Genomic DNA, 21,704 nt, shown 5'->3' with positions numbered 1-21,704 from the left:
CAGTAATTACGCTTTAGCCCCGTTTGCTTGATTTAGGCAGAGAAGCGTTCACGAAAGTCGCGTCTAGACGATAAAGTGTGAACACCTTGCGGGCGAAGGTGGCGACACTCACTTGTCTAGACGCGAATTTTGGGAGCGCTTTTCTCCAAAAATCAAGCAGACGGGGCTAAAGCGCAATGTCTACCAATTTGAGGTTATCCGTGGAGGACATCATATTTCTCTTAAAAAAAGTGAGGTTGGCGTGGCAATTTTCAAAATTGAATTGAAAAAGTAAATTTCCCGCAGTTAAATATTGTCCAAAGCCTTCCTCAATGGTGGAGCAACTGTCCCGAAGGTAATTGCCAAAAGTCCGACAATCCTACTGCGAGTGCGTTGCTAGTTAGAATTTTTTATCACCTTAGTGGAACACCCTGACTGAAACTGACAGAAAATTACTCCCAATTGGGAGATGTTCCTCTGAGAAACCACAGCTCTCAGTTCTTTTTGTTATTACTGTTTTTCTTATGCTATTTATGTATTCTGTTTCAGAAGCGTTTCAGAGGTATGTCGAGAACAAAGTCGAGAAGCACCTCACAGAAGAGGAGGCCGCGGTGAAGATTAAGGAGCGCACGTCTCAGTTTCGTAATCATGTTGGCCAGTTCCTGAATGACCTAAATAAAAAGAAGTCGTAAGCCGCATGTTGTTCTGATTCTTGCAATATATTTGCTCCGTGTCCTTACATACACGGGAGGCTGGAGCTCAGCCAACAGTGTATCACATCAACTTGGGACACTGAGTGCACATTTAACACACCAGAGACTAGTCCTGCCAGACCCAGTTTACACAAGGTGCCCTCGGGCAAGATACCAAATCTGTATGCGACCCTATATCATATATATCCCATTTTGTGTATAGGATTTCCCATATCATATAGGATCCTATTCGAGTATAGGTTTACCCATATCAAAGCTTCCCTTACCATGATCATATATAGAATCATACGGGAATTTCCAACTAGGAGATCCCGATCGAGCGACACCGCGCACCGTCAGTACAAAGAGATTCACTACTGCATGAACACACTGGTAGTCAGTCCTGCGCGGGCTATCCGTATACTCCAGATAAATACCTGACGAATCGATACTTTGAGTACGAGAACTCAAGTCATGTCATATCGTCCACATCACACTCACAGAACTCATGCTTAGTCAAGTGCGCCAGGTACCCAAGCAGCACAATGTACTGAAAGTCGAGTGCAACAGGGGTGGACGGGTAGGCGGAACAGACTCGTAAAACTAAACAACATTGATAAGACACATACCGTCCACCCCTATTGCACTCGACTTTCAGTACATTGTGCTGCTTGGGTATAGTTCTGAAAGCGAATTTTATTTCTGTATGGTTTCCCTTCGTCCGTTACTCTTCTGGCCCTAACACATGAACACAGCAGTGAGTTTAATCATTGGTAGATTCTCGAGGCCAGTTAAACAAGTCTGGTTCGCAGAGCACAATCCATTTTTTAAGGTAAGAGGGCTGAGGTGACGCAATTAAGTGGCCTATTTCAAAAATGAGTTTGGAATAATTGTAATCATAACTATGTAGCACGATCAATGTTCCAAATTATGTGTCATATGTGTTTCCTATGTCGCCCATATCATCTTACACGTGCACCACACGGCCTTATATGTGTACTGTTGCTGCACCAAACGAAGTCGTACGGTACCCGTATTGCTGCCATATCATTCCATAGGGAGAAATCTATATATTATACAATCCCATACAACTTCATACAAGACCCATATTTGTATCATATTGACTCCATACGACTTCGTACGGTACCCATATAAATGCCATATGCCCACATATGACTTCATCGCGGCCCATATATATTAATAGAGGACCCATACGAACAGGTATGGGAGCCATACAGTCTGATATAGGAACCTTATGAGTCTCATACGGGATTTCTCAATTGAAAGAGCACAGGTTAGAGGACACAAAACCTCCTGCTCCTGCTTTATTCATCTTTACTGCTCCTCCGCCAAACTCCAGTCGACGTCTGATAGAATGTCCATTTGCCGCATGTACGACCCAGCACAACCATCCATCGTTGTCCTCGTCAACCGTAACAGTGCCCATTATGTATTCCTGAGTCTTGAAGAGGACCGTTATACTTTCATAGCCATCACGTAAATTTACATCATTGCATTAAATGCGACATGTTCAAAGCGAAGAGTTCCGCATCTAGAAAGTAGAAACGGTGTAGTATAAGAAGTCGCCTTACCACTGTACAAAGAAGCGTCCCATTTCAATCGTTTGTCATTTGATGTGAACTGGTCTGCCAGTGGCGCAGAGACGCGGCACGCGGTTACTACTTGTCTACTACTTACTACTTGCGTGCGTCAGCTGATCGTCGCCTTCACCTTCTTGCAAATCTCTTTGGTGACCATCCGTTATAGTCTCCCTTCTTTCCTGCGCAATCGGGCTCGTGTCTCTTTTCCAAAAGGAGCTTTAAGTGCTGACCAACATGGCCAAAAATGGTCTTATCTTGTGAAGTGGTGTATGAAAAGCATTCACATAAAATAGTTCTGCTCAAAGTTTTTTCATTGAGGGGCAATCTTATTTACAAAAATCGCTGCCGCCGAGGAGAGATTCGAGAGCTCGAACTTCAGACCACACCCCTTCTACTGTGACGGTTGTGAGAGAGAGTCCTCTCATTCGTCTCGGAAGCAGCGGTAGACGCCCTTGCCTGAGCGATGCCTGTGACAGATGGTGTCCGACGTCAACTCGATCAGTTGATCCCAAATTCAAAGAGAAGCGTTCCTGAACGTCAACTGCCAGTTAGTTTACAAGAAACTCTGAATCATCGTCTTGGAGAGTTAAGGTAAGGTAAGGTAGAACAAGGTAAGTTTCTGCTGGACAATATTGTCCTCCAACATAGTGCTGACACGCAAGCTAGGTGGTGCGACTCTAACGTGACAAAGTATGCGTTTGAGTCCTTGAGTTTGAGTATAGTTATGAGGAGAACGGACGTAGATGACCCTGGAATCCTTCCCCTGACCTACTTAACCTCAAGGAAGTGACACTGTTGTACCAACGTTTTAGTGCATGCATTGAGCTCTTCCGGTAATATGTCTCCAACCGATGAACGCGATCAGGAGTCCTTTCCATTTGCATTATCCCAATGTGCTGCCTGTGTCATCCTTTCACGTCTCATAGGCACATCGCCGGGTGTCGCAGACACGTCGCCTCACTTCAATATTGCAGTCATTGTAATGTTGGACCCATATGGTACAGGAAATATATTCAGGTTGCGAAATGCCCATATGCCAAAAAATTGCGAGTATTTTGAAGAACACTGCTGTTTTACTGGACACTCTGCTCATTAGAGGCATCGTATTGAATTACCAGAGAAGCTGCTTGTTATCCAAGCAGGGGTTGCTGTAAGACAGGACGTACATGAATTGCTGGAACCCCAATTCAAAAGCCGGGTGCTGTAATTTCATGCCTTGTCAGGACTATTACTGTCTATATAGCTTAGGGCAGAGACGTGTGTGCAGTAAAAAAACAAACAAACAAAAAAACAACGGTAATCAGGACCGATACAAAGGAAGCAGGATAACAATTGCTGATCTTGCAGACTCACACTCAAAAAATAGAAGTCTAAGCTAGGTTGACTGAACAAACGGAACTGAACGCGATTAACGAAATAAGTGCGTGGAGACATTATTCTGAAGCGACTGCGTCTTCTATGTCGTGTTGTCCTGTTTCCGTTGCACTCATTTATCGTGTATGGCATCCGCCAACAAGTCGAGTCTGTTGCTATTTTGAGCATGGTATTTGAGCTCTGTCTCCTGACTTGCTGAGGTCGAATGGCGCATGCTATGTATCAGACGATAGGTCACCGTTTCCAACAATCACAAAACGGAAGGCTATCATTCTGAGTTTTGGGAGCGAGTCACGCTGTGAAGGTATTTTTCCAGCTGCGTGCGCAAATGTTAATGAAAGCATAGGATTTAAAACGCAACGTATCCTTCCTTTGAACCACAGACAAGAGCAAAGCTCCACTGCATAACACCGTCCTAGACAATATTATTTTCGATTTTACCGTCACTAGTCTTAATGGACCTCACCCTATCAACTACGTCATATAGTGTTCGACAGCGCCACCAATTTGATAGACTTGAACTACGCTCGAAGCCAGGTGCGAACAAGGCGAACAAAGTCGCGCCCGAAAGCTGCGGTCTTGAGAGGATTACGGTGGTCTCTGAAAGCGCACGCGACCTTCGGTCCTACTTTTCTTTCAATAGGAGGCAGCGAACAAGTGCTCATTCGTGGAACCCGGCCCTCCCATTCCGATTTGTTTCAGTTTTACTCTGTTTACCAACGTCATGATGACGTTTCTCGGGTAGAGGTCTATTTGGAGAAACTGGGACGCAAGCGTCTTTTGGGGACGCTATTCCTGTACGTTAATATGCCCACACAGAAAGGTGTACGCGGAGCTGCCTCTATATCGCGAGAGAAAGCGCTTTCACTACGTGCAGTGGTTTGCGTTGAACACGTTATGTGGGACTGCACTACTCGTGACAGGTTTCCAACCTGGAAGGTAAATCAGTTCCGAACTTTGGCACCGGGTGTTCTTTCCTATTTTTCTCTCGGCTATCATTGGACACTATCATGCAAAATTTGAAGCTGTTCTCCACACGGTTCAGGACGAATGTTCTATCTTCCGACCAGCATGTCTTTGCCTAGGCATGTAGGGACATCGAAAATTGAACGCCATCAACCACTACAGTAAACCCTCGTAATTATGACCATGGTCGTTCTCGAAAATTTTGGTCATAATGCGGAATTGTCATATTAACGGGATACATTTCCAGAGGTTTCACTGCATTGTTCCCCAGGAGTATGGTCGTAAAGCGCGTATGTCAGATTATCGGGGGTCATATTAACGAGGGTTCACTGTATATGTTTTTAGATGGAATATGATTAGGGTTCCCCGTTTTCGGTTTTTATTTTTGGGCCGTGTTGGGCGTTTATTGATTTTCACGAAATCGGGGTGTTTCCATGTTTTTCCTGGCGTGTTCATGGTTTACCCGACAGTTTTAGGCAATATGGCATTGTTTGAATAGGAATCACAATGTTGTTTCTGCACGATGCTCATCCAACACGGAATTGTTTGCTGCGGTGGAGTTTTACGGATAAGGAAGAAGTGAACGGAAATTTTTCACAGCCCTCTTATTTCTGTATGGCTTCCTGATCTGCATCAACAACATCACCGTTCCTGGTATGTCCTTCTGCATTCGGTGTCTTTCGATTATAACCGAATGAGGGGAGATTTACGCGGCGTATGCTTTCGGTGCTTTTCGATTAAAACCGAAAACGCGGAGCACTAAGTACGATGTATCGCCTAACCACATGACAAATAGCGCCAGTATCCCGGGGTAAAGCTGAAGCAAAGAGTTCGTAGTAATCTTTCTCTGAGGATGTGAAATGACGGTTTGTCCGTCTTTCTGCTAAGACGACTTATCGGTATCCCTCTTTGCAGAAGAAGATAGCATGAATCCCTTGATCTCCGCATTCCTACTTGTAGTCCTCGAGCATGTAACCCGTGACGTATGCATGCGTTGTAGAACAACATGTCTGTGTCGTCTACAAACGTCATGGTAGTGTAATGACCTCGCCCGAATGGCAAGAATATTAGCTCATATAAGATGGCATAAGGGCGGGAAAGCTGGTGGAAGAAATGGCTAACGAAATAGATGAAGCGTGACCCTGGGCGAACTAGAAGAGACCAATAACACAAAGCAGCCCATGTTTGTCGCCTCCTCGTTCTTCGAATGTAACTGTGCACTGTTTCGCCTTCTAGCACAAGAAAGCTAACGGTGATCTTTCCTGCTGTTCCAGCACTCCAAACTGCTGCTGGAGCTCGAATAACAAAGGCGGAGAGCCTTCAAAATATCAGTTTTTCAATATATCAGTTTCAAAATATCAGGGTTTTTTTTTACTTTACATCGGTAGCACACTTATTATCAACGCACTTGTACTGCCTGCGCAAAGTACTTGAAGTACCTCCAGGAGGACTCATCTGACAACCTCATCGCTCAAGACTCTTTGACATGCCAGAAATGCGGCAAGAACAGCAACAGGGATGAGCTGTTTGAAATGGGACAATATTTACTATCAGTGGACCTTGAATCCGAGCTCCGTAAGTTGCTACAGAAGCATGAACACCATCTAATGGACCGTCCACTGCCCTCATTTAACGTCGGTGACATAACAGGAAGTCCTGCATACGGAAGCCTTTCTCTCCCGTGCAGCAATCACATCTCATTTACATGGAGTACTGATGGGGTGTCCCTATTTGAATCCTCACTGTACAGTATCTGGTCGCTGTTGCTTCAAGTGAATGAGTTGCCATACCATGACAGGTACAAAATCAGATCATGGCTGACCTGTGGGTCGGACCTGAGAAGCCCTGTATGAAGATCATCTTGAAACCATTTGTTGATGAAGTAAATAGCTTGACAACAAATGGGCTTCACTTGGATGTCACAATTGGGAGAAGAAAATAACTGGGATGTTCCTCCAGATCCTTGCACTGTATATAGTGTCGCCGGATGCCGACTCCTTAATATGGTGCAGTTTAATGGCAGCCTAGGCTGTCCTTGGCGCAATCATGAGGGCCAGACTGTGGATGTGGGTCGTGGACATTGCAGAGTCTACCCAGTATCACAGAAGCAACATACAAAGCGAACTGATGAAAGTTTCAAAAGAAATGCACAGAAAGCCGACGGGAATGGCAGCAGGAGTGGGGCAGTCAAAGGCATGACAGTACTTTTCTTTTTGTCTTATTTCAGCCTGACAAAAGGGTTCGTGGTTGACTACATGCATGCTGTGTGCTTGGGCTCTACTCGAGCGACAGCATCCATGTAGTTTAACCACAAATCACCACAAAAATACAACGTTGGTCAAAAGATGTGTAACCTAGACATTAGACTCCAAAGCCTAAAGCCTATCTGGGAAATCCACAGGCTCTGACGACACATTCAGCAGTGGAAGTACTGGAAAGCGTCTGAATGGATTAACTTCTCCCTTTCTTTCTCGCACGTTTTCTTAGAAGGCATTCTGCCAAAGAAATATTATAGGAAGAGGCTAAAGTTTGTTCAAATAATGCATGTACTTATTGATGAAACTGTGCCACTTCATAGCATTGGTGTTCCCGAGAGGAAATTACTTAATTTCCTCATAGCCTATCAGGCACTGAATAGAAAACACAAGATGACGTTCAATGCTGATACACACGTGCTGCTTGCTACACATGGTATCCAGCGTGAGACCCTGGGGTGCCTCGTGGAACTACTGTGCATTTCCCTTTGAAAGCACACATGGAAAGCCCCTTATGTTCTTCCAGGGCACACATTATGTAGGTAGTTAAATCTGTGAAAAACATCTCGTGTCACGGCAGCTTTTCAACGTCTCGCCCAGAGTAGGAGGCCGGCCATTCTCGAGCGCATATTCTTTAAGCTTTATCGGAAAGGCAAGCTATCCTGCATGAGCTATGGACCAGGTGGCAAACGGAGTACATCGCTGAGCTTCCCTCAGCTCATCGCCTGCAGTGTACCGTATGGAATACTCCTTCTGTTAAGGACCTAGTACTCCTGTCTTCACCTCCTAGGCCCAGTGCTTCGAGAGTCACCTGGCCACTTGCTCGTGTTGTGGCACTTTACCTGGTCGGGACGGCCTCGTGCGAGCATGCAGCGTCAGGCTACCAGACGGAACGTTTATCCGACGTCCTGTTCAGCATCTCCACAAGCTGGAGCTCTAGAACTGGTTAACGTCCTGCGTCCTGCACCAAGCCGCTCCCGGAGTACGTTGGAAAAAGGTGAAGCAGTAGCGGGGCGGCAGGAGTCAGTGGGGCACAGGCTTGAGCTGACTGTTCTACTTTTCGTATTCGTCAGCATACCCAGTTCGGTTCATAAAACCTTCGTCCTCTTACGGTCTGGTGACTTGGATCTCTGATATAGTGTACATGTTTTCTATGAGTGTGCCTGATTAGTTAATCTAATTAGCTTAATTGAGCTCTAAAATTTGCTTAGGAGAGGGAACATTTTGCGTCAATTAGAGGGCCCGTGGCCACAACATATTGTTCCAGTCACAAGTACAGTGCGTTTCACAATGTTTCTACAAAAATTGGGCACCCAAAGACACGCAGCAAGCGGCAGAAAAACCATGGATTCGTCGACGCGCGCGCTCTTGCGAAGTATAGGGACGAAGAAACGACATCACAAAGAACAGCACAGAACATCCGGTTTCAGTGATCATCAGTAACTGATGGATGGGAACAGATGACCTTCCGATAAGTGGCTGCGCCCGATCCCGCCCCTTTTATGTCTCCTCATGTGTCTTCCGGCCGTGGAGATAGTGCCGGAACTGCGAAATCCAAAAGCGCGCTCGCACAGATAGCTCCTTTTCCGGTGTCATATAACTGGGGAATAGTAGAAGAAACTTGAAAGTACGACTGGAATAGGATGCTGCAGCCACAGACAATTATCGGAAACAAGGTTAGCTTTTACGTGCCAAAATTTTGTGTTCATAAAATAGTTAGCGTAATGAATGAGCTACACGCATGGAAACCGCCTGCTTGGGAGGCAAACAAGCCTCACAAGTGCCATGCAGTTGGTTTTTCATTTTTATCTCACGTAGCTTTGTCTGCAAGGGTGTCTCTCTCGTGCAACACCTCGTATACGGGGTGTCCCTGCTAAATGAGAACGTATTTTCCTTAAATGTATGCATCACTTTTTCCGAGATGAATTCAAGTGCAACATAGCATATGCTGAAGGGCACTTCGTAGGAGGGCGCTAGCAAACTCCTATTGCAATGTCTTAATTAACTTTCAATAATTAACTTTTTAATTATAAAAGCTATGAAGTTGTCCCAATCCGAAGACCTGGCCCCTTCGGTAACCTGATGCCGGGGCAGAACAAAAATGCGTTCGATAGATCGTCCGCAAAAATATCCTGACGAAACACCATTTTTGCTTCTTTTTTTTTTTTTTTTGTTCATTGCGCATCTTCGGAGACCCGCTTTACCTTCGCCAACAGTGTGAGAGGGTGAAACAGTACACTATCGCCTCTTGCGTCCTGTAAAACAACAAAAACTTTATTTTCGGCCTTGGAGAGTGGGGAGTTTCATCCTGTAAAAACGATTAAAAGAGTCCCAGAGTCTGGTCGAATACCAGCATATTGATATAGATGAGGAACAGCAGAAGTCCGAGAACAGAGCCCTGCCATGTGCCAGGTGTTACAGGGATCTCTTGATAATAGTCTAGTGTTGTATTGGACATAGTAACATATTGGAGTTATATGTGGCACACCACAGTAAAATGCAGTAGAATGCATTGATTTCGAGAGATGAATGCTCGAGCTATCAGTATAGAAAACAGATGAGAAGAAGGAACCAAACCCAGAAGCAGTCAAATTATCCAGTAGAACAGTCCTGGGAAAATCCGTTAAAGTGATGTGAGAACATTTCGGTGGCGAGAGAATGTTCCAAAATTTCTTCATGTTGTTTCGCAACAGGTTTTGAAGGTCATGGCTGTAAAATTTATGCTTTGCACGTTACTCTTCAGAAAATACTTAAGATGACTTAAAGACTTAAGCTTTGACAACCATAGGTTGCTGAGGAATGATTCTGCTTTTACTTTTGGAGTGTGGGGTCAAATAGTTGCATGGCACCATCACGGCACATACGCCAATTATGACCAACTCTGCGCAGTGTGCAGTTTAGAAAGTAGTTCTCATATAATAACACGAAGCCGTAATTAATTGCTTGGAAGCATTGGAAGACGTTGGTACCTCGTTCGCCCTGAAGCCAGCGCAGCGCAGCGCAACAGGGCAAATAATCTGAGAAAGCAAGCCACCAGCGTGATGAAGTAACATATATGAGATGGGCGCAGGTGAACGCTTGTTTTCTGAAACCGGCCCCCCTCATCATTGTCTATGGTGAAACGTTGGTTTCTGGAGTTTGAGCTTGGAGACCGTTTATCTCCACTCTTCATGTCGATTTTCATCGCCGGTGAAAATATTTTGCCGGTGTCGCGATACCGCAATAGGTGGGATGAAGTCCTTGCTGAAGCTGTCCAACTCCCAGTTGAGGTTTTACGCGAACGTGAAACGGCTCGGCACTTCCTACGTTTGTGTGCGCACATTCCTGTCACCCGCTCCTCAGTAAAATTCGATACCGTCCTGAAAGCGACTTTTATCGAGTAGCGCAGAGGACACGCCAGACTCTCACAGGCTTCATAGCTAAGGACATTATACCGCCGGAAGCCCCCTGGTCTCTGCCGGTACCGCCGAGATCAGGTCCCCCCCTCAATTCCTCCGAGCCCATTTCCATGCTCTGTTAGACGAGAAGTTTCCTACGTTTACTGCAGCATATACAGATGGACCCGAAACAACAAATCCGTCTCAGCATTCGCCATGCCATCCGAAGGCGTAGTGCAAGGACGACGCCTTTCACATCCAACCTCCTCAACAGCTGCGGAACTCTATGCCATCCTTTTCTTTATACAACACATCGCTGATTTTGCCCCGTGGGAATGGGCAGTCTTCACAGACTCCAAATCTGCACTTCAAGCTATTGAAAATTCCAGGATACAAGGCCAATCCGCACTCCTCGTCACAGATGTGTTAATGGCTTACCACACTGTCTACGCAGCAGGCCACAGGCTAGTTCTCCAGTGGGTTCCAGCACATTGTGGTGTCGTGAGGAATGAGCAGGCCAACCGCGCCGCATAAGCAGCACTCTCGTATCAGAAACGGACCAGTATTGTTCTGCTGAGAGGAGACCGCTGTTCCATTCTGCGAGGCCTCGTGACACCCCTGCCATCCCTCCAATGGACAACTGACATTCTCCCCACATCTATGTTGAGCAGAGTTGATCCAACACTCGCTTTCCGCATGCCACGAAGCACCTCTCGTCAAGATGCTGCATCAATCCACCGAATGCGACTCGATGTGGCCTTTACAGCTCAGTGGCATTACCGCTTGAGACAAGTTGACCCTCCCACCTGCTGCCACTGTGGTGCTTTTGAGGATCTGGAGCACATTCTTCTTCATCGCCCACACTACCACCCTTCCCGAACTGCACTCTCTGTGTCCCTTAGTCAACTGGACTCTCGCCCCTTCTTGTTGAGCAGTGTTGCAATTTTAGCTGGCGCTAGTATCTTGTTGTTCTCTGTGTTTCTCGCACAGACCTATTATGGTGGCGCCATCTGGTGTGATGTTTTGCAACTAGGTGGCCACCTGTCGTCGATCTCTGCAACTACCGGCCGCCAACAAGCAACATGACGGGTGCTGGTCGCTCGGGCGTTCCGGAGCGGTTTCTTCGCCACGAAATCGTTCATTTTCGAATAAATTGTTTTTCTCCACTCTATCTCTATCTATTTTTTTCGTTTTATGGACATGAGTTGCCCACGACACACAACTCGCCTGAAAACGAGTTAGACACTCCCTAATTGGTGTGATAATTCACTGGATGATCCTAATTACTGGGGGGGGGGGGGGGTCCCAAATTGCTCTAATTGCTAATTAAATCGTGTTTAAGGCCAGTTGTGAGTTGTGGGCAGGTCGTGTTCATTCATTATTACTCGCATATTCATAGACTAGAGAGGAGATGTCCTGTAAACAAAAGATCAGTCTTGCAAACGCCTTTTTGAAACGTTTACAAATCGTTTTGTCCCAAGCAGCACACCATATTGGACAAGCATTTGCTGGTTATTGGCGATACGGCTCCAACATGACAATCATATCGCCAAGATTTTCCCCATATTGGCTCAAACTTGTTGATATCGCCAAATTTGAGCCAATTTGGAAACAAATTATGATAATATGGGTCCCATATTTCCCGTGTACACCCCATATTCACTGAATATGCAGAAAATGGTACGTACCCGTGATGTAGAAGTTCCCAAGCAGCACGACAAGAGTGGACGTTGACGCGTGTGAAATGCCCAATTTAATGCGTCCTTACATCCAACAACTTTCCGAAGATGATACACATTGTTCAATACAGTGAACATACGTGGCAATCCCACTGCAAAATTCACTGCAACTCAACTTTCCGCTTGCTGCAAAAAGCCGCCATCTTGCTACGCGGTGTGAATGCCAATCGGTCGAACCGACTGAGAGCGTAGTCGTTTGAGCGAAATCACGCGTCCTACAACTAATTCACATGCGCGAGACTCGGATCGAAGGTTTCATAAGGGCTAAAATGTTGCTGGTTCCTCTAATGAGAACGGAATTGCGGTAGGTCAAGTAAAAAACAGAATGTTTGATAGAGAGGGTTCTCTCTTCTGTAACGCACACTTCCTTGTTAACGCGCGCAATGTGAGTTGCTGAGGCGTATGTCCGTCACCGTCACAAAAGTGTTTTGCTCCTTTGTACTCTAGGAGCGGGTTGGACATTTTTCGTTCATACACTATTGCGATCCCAAAGAAGGCTTCTCGGGGATGTTTGGCATTGGCAGTTCCGCGGGACTGACCTTCACAAGGACAGGCGTAGCACTTGTTCTTCGTTTTTACGGCGATGCAGTTCTTGTGATACTATGCAACATCCCAAGCAGCACACAATGTCGGACCCATCCTGCTTGGTCATTGGCAATACGGGCCTAATATGGGACCCGTTTCGCCAAGATTCCCCGCATATTGGCTTAAACTGGGCTATATGCGGCCCATATTTTCCACTTTGAATCGATATGGTGGAAATCCTGGCACTGTGGGCCCATTATTGCCCGTATACATCCCGTATTCACTGAAAATGCAGAAAAAGGTACGATTCCGTGTTGCACAAATGCCCAAGCAGCACGGTAAGATTGTACGCTGATGCGTGTGAAGTGCCCAATTCAATACGTCGTTACATCCAGCAACTTCCCGCAGACGATACACATTGTGCGAAACAGTCAACATTCGTGGCAATAGCATTATAACATTCACTAGAACTCTACAACTCAAGTTTCCACTAACCAGAAGCAGCCACCATCTTGCTTCGCGATGCCGATGCCAATCGGATCAACAGACTGAGCGCGTGGTCGTTTTAGCGAAATCACGCGTCCTGCGACTAATGCGCATGCGCAACTGTCGGATCGAACATTTCATACGGGCTAAGATGTCGCTGGTTCCTCTAATGACAACAGAAATGCGGCAGGTCAAGTGAAAAACACAATGTTTGAGAGAAAGGGATGGCTCTTCTCTAAAGCTTGGTGCTTTCAAGTTAGTGCAGGCAGTGTGACTCTCGGAGCGGGTTGCAAATTTTTGGCGGATATGCTATTGCGATCCCAATGAAGGCTCCTGAGGCATGTTGGTATTTCCGTACTGCCTAGCACTAGTTGATCCTGCTCTTCGTTTTTACGGTGAGGACAGTACTACTTTTCAAATGTGATGTGGGCGAGCTTTCGCTTGTCGCACGACTGCCTGCGACTGCCCGAGTCCTTCAGCAAGACGGGCATAGCACCTGTTCTTCGTTTTCTGGGCGGTGCGCTATTGCTTTTGTAATGCTCTGCAACGTGGATCAATTGGATCTGCAAAAATTTAAAAAAACAAAAAGGAGACTGAAGTTATATCAGTGGTGGATATTAACCCGGATAATGGTTTATTACTACATGGACTCCTTGTTGACGTTATCACGGAAATATTGGCGCAATATGGACAAAACGGGCTTGCCAATATTGGCAGCCCAGATTGATTCAATATGGAGCCTGGTTGCACTCCCCATATTGAATCAATATTGGTAATCTTTGCAGCCCATCCTGCCGCGGCCGGTCATTTTGCAAGTAAATAAACCTGGTGACCTACTCGTCGGGGGATTGCGGGACTTTCGGCAATTGCCCTCTTGAAAGTTTTGGAAACATGAAGGAAGGCGCATTGAACAATTTTTAATTGCGGGAAATTTATTTTTCCTATTAAACTTGTGAACGCCACACAAGTGAACCGCTCTTTTTTACAGAAACATCGTCCTCCACGGATAACCAGAGCTCCAACAAAAACTAGGCACAGTATCGCAACAGAAATAGGAAAGCAAATAGTAAAAGTTCTGCTTTAGCCCCGACTGCTCGATTGTCGCAAAGAAGAGCTCACGGAGGATCCGGGGAGAGAAGGAAGTGTTCCGCTTCTTGTTTTACATTTCTTTCCCCCGCTTTGATCTTGATGCTGGTGAAAACCATCTGATCACAAAGAAGGCAAAAGGCGGGGGCATTTCCACATCTGTACGAACTTTTGAAGCGCGCTTCTTTGGGAAAATTAAGCAGGCGGGGCTAAAGCGTAATTCCTACTAATTTTTGTTCGATTACTTCAGTTACAATACTGTGCTTAGTTTCTGTTGAGCCTGTCGTTTTCCATGCGTGGACAGAAGAAAACGTGGAAAGACTAACTGCTATCCCCTCGGCGCACACAAAGTCGTTTGGTTTAGTTTGCTGGTCGTTGTCTGCACTGTTTCCTTCGTCCATTGTTTTAACGGCAAAATACAGGTGCAGCTTAGCGACCCATGCGACAGACGAAGCAAACGCGGGGTCTGCCCTGTGTACCTGGATCGGTTAGTCCCGAGTTTCACCGCTATGCGGCGCCGATTTGGCGAATAACGCGTATACTTCAAGCGTTTTTGATAAAAGGGGCGATGAAAGCGTGTAAGTTGCCCCTCAGTTGCTTTTTGTGACCAGGAACTGGATTTTGTGTCTTTGTGTAAATAGTAGGCATGTGCTCTGAATAAACTCCGGTTGCAAGCGCGCTTCTGTGTTGTATGTTACGTCAGCCCGTCAGTTTCCTCCTGTGCTTTCACCATTTTTTCTTCAGTTATGCAGTGCCAACAGGGACAACGCTTTGTCGTTTTCCCATTGACAAGCCGTCACATCGTCACGGAAACTGTTCGGTTAGAACAGCAATATCACCACCATCTCTGAAAAATCTTCCGCGCGATTGCTATAAACACACACATCCAGCACGTCAAATGTCAAGCGAACATAGAACATAAAGATAGGAATTCTTTATACTAGCGTTATGTTCAACTTGTTTATTTACGTCAGCTTCTTCGAAAACAGGGCCCGCTGTACTAATTTAACCAATGATTTTTCGAAAGTACAGTATAAGATGTTGCCCCACTTGCATGTTTGGAACCGTGTCAGTGAAGCAACGCTGAAATGAAAGACAGTCATTTAATGAGCTGCGTGACCAGATTACGATGTGACCTATTGAGACGTACTTCTAAAGTAAGCATTGAACGAATTCGATCCAGACACGCGATCAGAATCGACGTGACATTTCGATATTGCGATATTAATTACACGGCTCACCCGTCACAGTGTAAAACAATGGATGTGCATTGTGGATGAAGGCAAGCACACTTGCCGCAACCGCATTTGTCCTCCCCGACGTCGCCCACACGCCTCCTACGTGCGAATTTCAGACCGTGTGGACTCCAGGATTCATAATGACGACGGCAAATCATAGGAGGCCGCGTCGGCGAAAAGCGGAGCAGGGACTAGGTAGATCAAGAAATACCCAAAACCGTGATATCCTACCTACGAACCTATGTCGCAGAATGAACTGTTGCTTGAAAGCTTGTGGTCACTGGCCACTAGTTTCTCCAGAACGGCAAGTTCGGGGTGGGTGCAATTGGGGGTGCAGGTACACGGCAACAGTCGTATGCAATAACAAAATGATGGGAGTATTGCCAAACATTTGTTGGGTGTTGGGGCGACTGGATAAAGCAATCGCTGTTCGTCTGGACGCTACGTAGTTCTTTTCTATAGCCACGGCAGCTTAAAGCATGACTGCATTTCGTAAAATCTTATTTCCCGCATGACAAATACGTGACGTCGATTAGCGATCTTATTTTGTGCAGGAGGCCTTGGTCGTGCCCACACATCAGGGAACGCTGCCGATCAAGAGCAAGAGACCCAACGGAGCAGTCGAAGCCGCAGTACTTCCCCCGTGTACAGCGCTCACGTGGAACAGGGTACTGTATTAGAGTGAACAACACTCTTGGTACATAGGCCGCTTAATCGTCATGCTTACATCACATTGAAACTGAAACTGTATGTCACGATCAACATCGCTTTCCTCGTGTATATCAGAGGCAGGCACAGAAGTATTGCCAAGCGCAAGGTTGTCGTAGAACGCTCACATGGGCAAGTTTGTCCTGGTGGATCAAGCCTCATCAGACGCGGCCCACAACGACACAGCTTGTACGTATCAGTGTGGGTTCGCACCACGGACGCATTCCCGGGATAAGTCCACGGATGGTGTAAATGTCACAGCCTACTTTATGAAAATGTGCGTCCTCTCCGGTCCGCGGCGGGCCGGAATCCAACCGCGGACCATTCGCCCTCGACCCACAAGCAGTCCTAGTGTCGGCTGGGGACTTCAGGACGGATTAGCGCCTATTCGCTGTTTTTCTATTCTTTCGATAGGCTGTTTTACCTAACCGCGGGAGAAGAGGGGTTTCGAAGAACCTTGTAATAAACAATGAGGTATCGTGTACGTGTCTTCACGAAGCAACAAAAATGTGGAAAATCAAGGTTTTGCTACGAACAAGTGGATGTCCAAATACGGTACCCACAACAGCACTTCGTGGCAATGTGATTTCTCTCCGCGATACACAACAACAGAAAAATTTGATTATGACAGGTTTTGCGTATGCATATGTCGCTTTGTCCTCTAAATAGCTCTTAGTACCTGTTCAGACTCGAGAACTGAGAGTTGTCGGTTGCCTTCGCCGACAACTCGTTGCAGTTTGAGTTCATTCTTTTAAACGAAGTAAACATTTTATGACTCCGCAGCACGGCAACCCTGCTCCTACGCAAAGGCCTCAACTGGGAAATATGAGTTGTGATCGACGATAGGAAGATTTCTTTTTTGTTTTCTTTTTTTTTCCTGGTGCAGTGGTTTCCTGCATTGTGGAATCTTTGAGATGGAATGTACCCCAAGGTACAAAAAAAAAAAAAAACTGTTCAACCACAACGCAGAAAAGACAAAAAATCGCTGGCGCAGTCTGATAAGTGCTATTGGAGACGGACTTATCAGCTCCCATCCCTCATCGCGTGTGAATGCTCGGCGGCGGCGGGGACTCCACGGTCTACGTGACGTCATCGCGCCCAAGAGTATTTCTCCCCGGTTCGGTCCCTCGTGTGTACACGCCATTAGAGGGACGGTCGCACCCGTCCCAGTCAATTTCGAAGCTGTAGTAGCATTTCATTCCTCTTGGACCCCTGACAACAGCATCGAAAATCCCACGCGAAATAGTGGCGTAGTTAGACCGTTATTCGACGGAATACATGACAAGAAGAAGACGCCAGATTTTGGAGAGGACTCCGGAATTCCCGCTCTGGAAGAACGAGTAAACGTCACTCCCTAACAACCAATGACCCTGAAAAGGAATACCGCGGCCGTCTCGCAGAGTTACGGGACGTCGAGACGACACATTTCATCGTGTCCGCGCCGCGTTCCACTCTTCTGCTTAGGAACTCACTCCACGCCGCCCCGGAAGAAGCGCTGATTGTTAAAATTCGTTTATTTAACATATAAACACTTTACCGACGGAAAGATTACCGGACAGTGTTACCTGTTTCACGAACTAGGGCTTCCCGGATGTGACCGTCCCTCTGAAGTTAGAAAACTGCAGTGTCATTCTTTGAGCGTTCTTTCCTCGTCTATCTTAAAACACTTGAGTGCGATGTATGCAATTAATGCGATGACAATGCGTTAGCATTAGGCGTTCGTCCTGCTTGTAAATACTTCTCTTATGCTTCTTCTCTGCTTCTTATATTACTGTATACTTTAAGTAGTATTTTGACTATGGAAGGTCCAGGATCCATTGGAGAACGTTACAGTTTAAACTGCCACACGACATGAGACGCAAACTCAGCACTCGCGAGATCCAGTCTCGGAGAGCGCACGAGACACGTGTGAACACGTCCAGAGTCTAAGCGTAACTGACGACGGCTCCAGCTCCAGTTGACGAGCTCCGCGCTTCCGCGTGCCGGAGAAAAGCGAATCAGCTTCCGGAGCGCTGCAAGACTTGCTCTTCTGCTTCACGCTGTACACGGACACCTCACTTACCCCGCTACGACGCCGGCTTTTCTGCAAAATGGGGCTTCTAATAAAAAGAAAAATGAACCACAACGTTCTACGGGTAAAATCTCGTATTTAGCATGAACACATAATAGCCCACTCACACTGGCAGACCTCAATGATAATGGAAACCAACCACCATCGAATATGACCGTAGCGGTCAACCTGCCACATAGAACACTGAATCCAATGCCGTATGATAAGTTGACATGTTACACGTTCGAGGGCCATTTGTTTGAATCATCATTGAAGATTTCCCACGGGTGTGACACGGGTATAACTCACAGTCGAATACAGCTGTGAAGTGAAAGTCACTCGGTACCACCAGACTCTTCGGCGCGAAAGGAGAAACAAAAAGTGGCCGTCCAGTAGGATCTTGTAGCTTTGCCGGATAACGAAGAAAGGCGGCCGACATGTGCACAGCCGCTTTCGCCTTCAGGATGACATAAGGGATAGCTACTGCATATTGTGAAGGGCACGCGGGTGTGCCACCGAGATAAAGGTGGTTCAGATATCGTTCGGATATGGTGAAACTTAGTGAACTTTGTGAACGCAATGTGAATGAATACAAACTTTGTCTCCATTCGGCGGCACGGTTGCTTGATATAACAGAAATAGGACGTTGCTGACAGTGACGACTCGGCAACGAAAGAGCTGATTGTACAATTCAATTTCAGGCATTCTGCTGGTAATTCAATTCAAGTATTTCATTATTCTGGTTATTCTGAACATCATAAGTTCTTTTTAGCTTTGGATTTGTTCCGCTTTAACTCTAACACTCTACATTGCCTGAATGTGCACTGGTTATACTCACCACCGCTTCTAGAATTAGTTTTCTGTCATGTTCATCAAACACCGCCATTCCTGTCTGTGAAACAAATACATGATCAATTAGTTCAAGTTCCGAGCACGAACGCAAAGATTGAATTAATAAGTAGAGTCATGACAGGTCCCCAGAGGCCCTCTGAAAGCCATTCGTTGTGCCATTCGTTGCTCCATTCAGCACACGGTGGTTCTGTCTAAAAGGATAGCAGGTCACGTCGGCCATTCTTCAGCAGTTAACCACCTTAAGGCATTTGGTCGCCGAGCAGAGAAGGGCTAGTCGCAATGGGCAGCTTCCTGACATTGTAGCATCCCGCTGGATGAAAGGTGAAGTAACATGAAAACTTAAGAAAGAAGATCGGAAGCGTTGGCGTAGGTTTTGCCAACTCCTTTCACCGCTTGACCCGGCCACAAAGATCTAGAGGACAATTCGAGCTCTGAAGCGCCCTCACAAAAGGAACCTCTCGCGGCAATGGCTATCGTTAAGGGTGAAGACGAAAACACGCTATCAACAGATTTCTCCATCGTACTAACGACACCGGCGGCTGCCTCGACGACTGCAGTACACGGCGGTCTTGTTTAGAGCATGATAACCTAAATTCGCCAAGACAGGCCTCGTCCACCGGAGGTTATGGACCCCGAGTTCACTCTAATCGAGCTGAACACAGCGTTGAAACTTGTGAATGTGGGCCCGTCCCCGGAACTTGATTACATCACCAATGTCGTCTCGCACATTTGTGTGCTCCACGTCGTATTTCGTTCGGTCCACAATTTCCTTGTGGACCGAACTGTCGCTGTCCGCACATTGCACGGCAAAATCCCTAAGCATCCTGTTCATCAAGGCGTACCCCAAGGAAGTGGTGGTGGTGGTGGTGATAGGGCTTGCCGTTGCCGGCCTCACGTATGTGGGCAACGTCACGACTCACGCCCTGGGGGAATGTGCGTCCTGGGCCGACTTCTAAGGGAACTGTGCCGACATATGTCTGAAAGCGTCTGAGGAAAACCCAGGAAAAACCCCAGACAGCACAGCCGGCACCGGGATTCGAACCCGGGTACCTCCCAGTCTCGACGTGACATGGCCAGCACGCTAACCACTGAGCTACGGGAGCTGGTACCCCAAGGAAGCATTCAGAGTCCTACACTGTTTCATGTGGCCAATGGCAGGCCTAAAATCGATAATTCCTCGCAAAGTAGCATTATCTGTGTATGCCGATGACGTTTCCCTTTGCACAGTAGGAAGCCCAGTCACAACCAGCCATTCAGCACCGTTTGCAGCTCGCCTTAAATACGAGGGGTGTTCAAGTCAAACCGGGACTTTTCATTTTTCGCAAAGTTAAAATGAACTTACAGGCGAGAAATTTGTTTTATTTTTCAACGTAATCTCCAGCTGCACTGATGCACTTCTCCCAGCGTTTCACGAGTTATTGGATGCCAGCAGCGTAGAAATCCCAACCGGCGCGTACCAGCCATGATCGGACGGCATTCTTGACCCCGTCGTCGCAGCTCAAGTGGCGGCCCCTAAGGAACGCCTTCCATGGCCCGAAGAGGTGAAAATCGCTGGGGGCGAGGTCTCGACTGTAAGGGGGATGTGGCAGCAACTCCCAGCCAAGTTCCTGTAAGGTGCGTGTCGTGAGACGTGCGTTATGCGGGCGTGCATTGTCTTGTAGGAGGTGGACTCCTTTGGTGATGAGGCCCGCTGCTTTTGCTTCAGTGCCTTATGCACATCCCTGAGAACCTGGCAGTAATATGCACTATTGATCGCACTATATGCACTACTGATATCGAGACATGCTATCCGTCGGTTCTTGAGGATCAGGTGCTCAACAAGTTGGATGTTCGCAAGGAACTCTGACACTGGGCTCTGATGCGCCCCGGCCGGGATCATCCTGCAGTGATGTAAATATGTCTCGGACCTGTTTGCACCGCTCAAACGCTTTGCTGCGGCTCAGTGTATCGTTGCCATACTGAGCCTGAAGTCTTCTGTGAATTTCAGATGACTTTACGCCTTTATTCACGATAAACTTCATGACAATTCGCTGTTCGATGTGCGCGCTCACCTCGTTGTCGACCATCATGTCCAGCACGTGTCTTCTGCTTTGCAAAAACTTTGGACCACCACGTGGTGAACGCGGAGGCTTGTCGCGTGTGAAAATGACGAAAACCAAGTAGCGCGAGCCATTTGTACACTCGGGAAACAGAAAGTCTCGGTTTGACTTGAACACACCTCGTAATAACCGTCTGTACCTCACGCGACTTAGGATAGACTTCTCGCCCGAACAGTGCGTCGAGCTCCCTTTCACCCGCAAAGCTATGAGAAATTTCCCCCTTTGGGTTCGTGCAAAGAAGCTACACTCTAAATCTTTTCACACCTTTAAAGGTGTAATACCGTGCATGGCACACGCCTTTTTAGGTGTAATTTTGGTAACATCATAATGGAGCACGGTTTCGCACAAATTTTCTTTACTCGAGTGTTGTCTGTCCTCCAAAAATTTAGTCTTGTAACATCTCAACATTGTTCAACAGTATTGTAGACACTTGCGCGTGCTCGATTATCGATAGCGATGTATATATGCATTAGCTCGTACCGACGATATCCAAGACATAATGAAAGCAAGATTTGCACTGACACTTGATCTTTAGTAATGCTTTCCGAATTTTGTAAAATATCATACTGGAGATGCAATGTTACGCAACCAGATTCAATGTGCATAGCGCACACCTTTAAAGGTGTGAAAAAGTTTACAGTGTAGAGCCGGTACGTTCTCATCGCTTCATTGGTGTG

The sequence above is a fragment of the Ornithodoros turicata genome, chromosome 1, assembly GCF_037126465.1.
Source record: "Ornithodoros turicata isolate Travis chromosome 1, ASM3712646v1, whole genome shotgun sequence".
NCBI lineage: Eukaryota > Metazoa > Arthropoda > Arachnida > Ixodida > Argasidae > Ornithodoros > Ornithodoros turicata.
Note: the sequence above shows the minus strand (reverse complement) of the source record.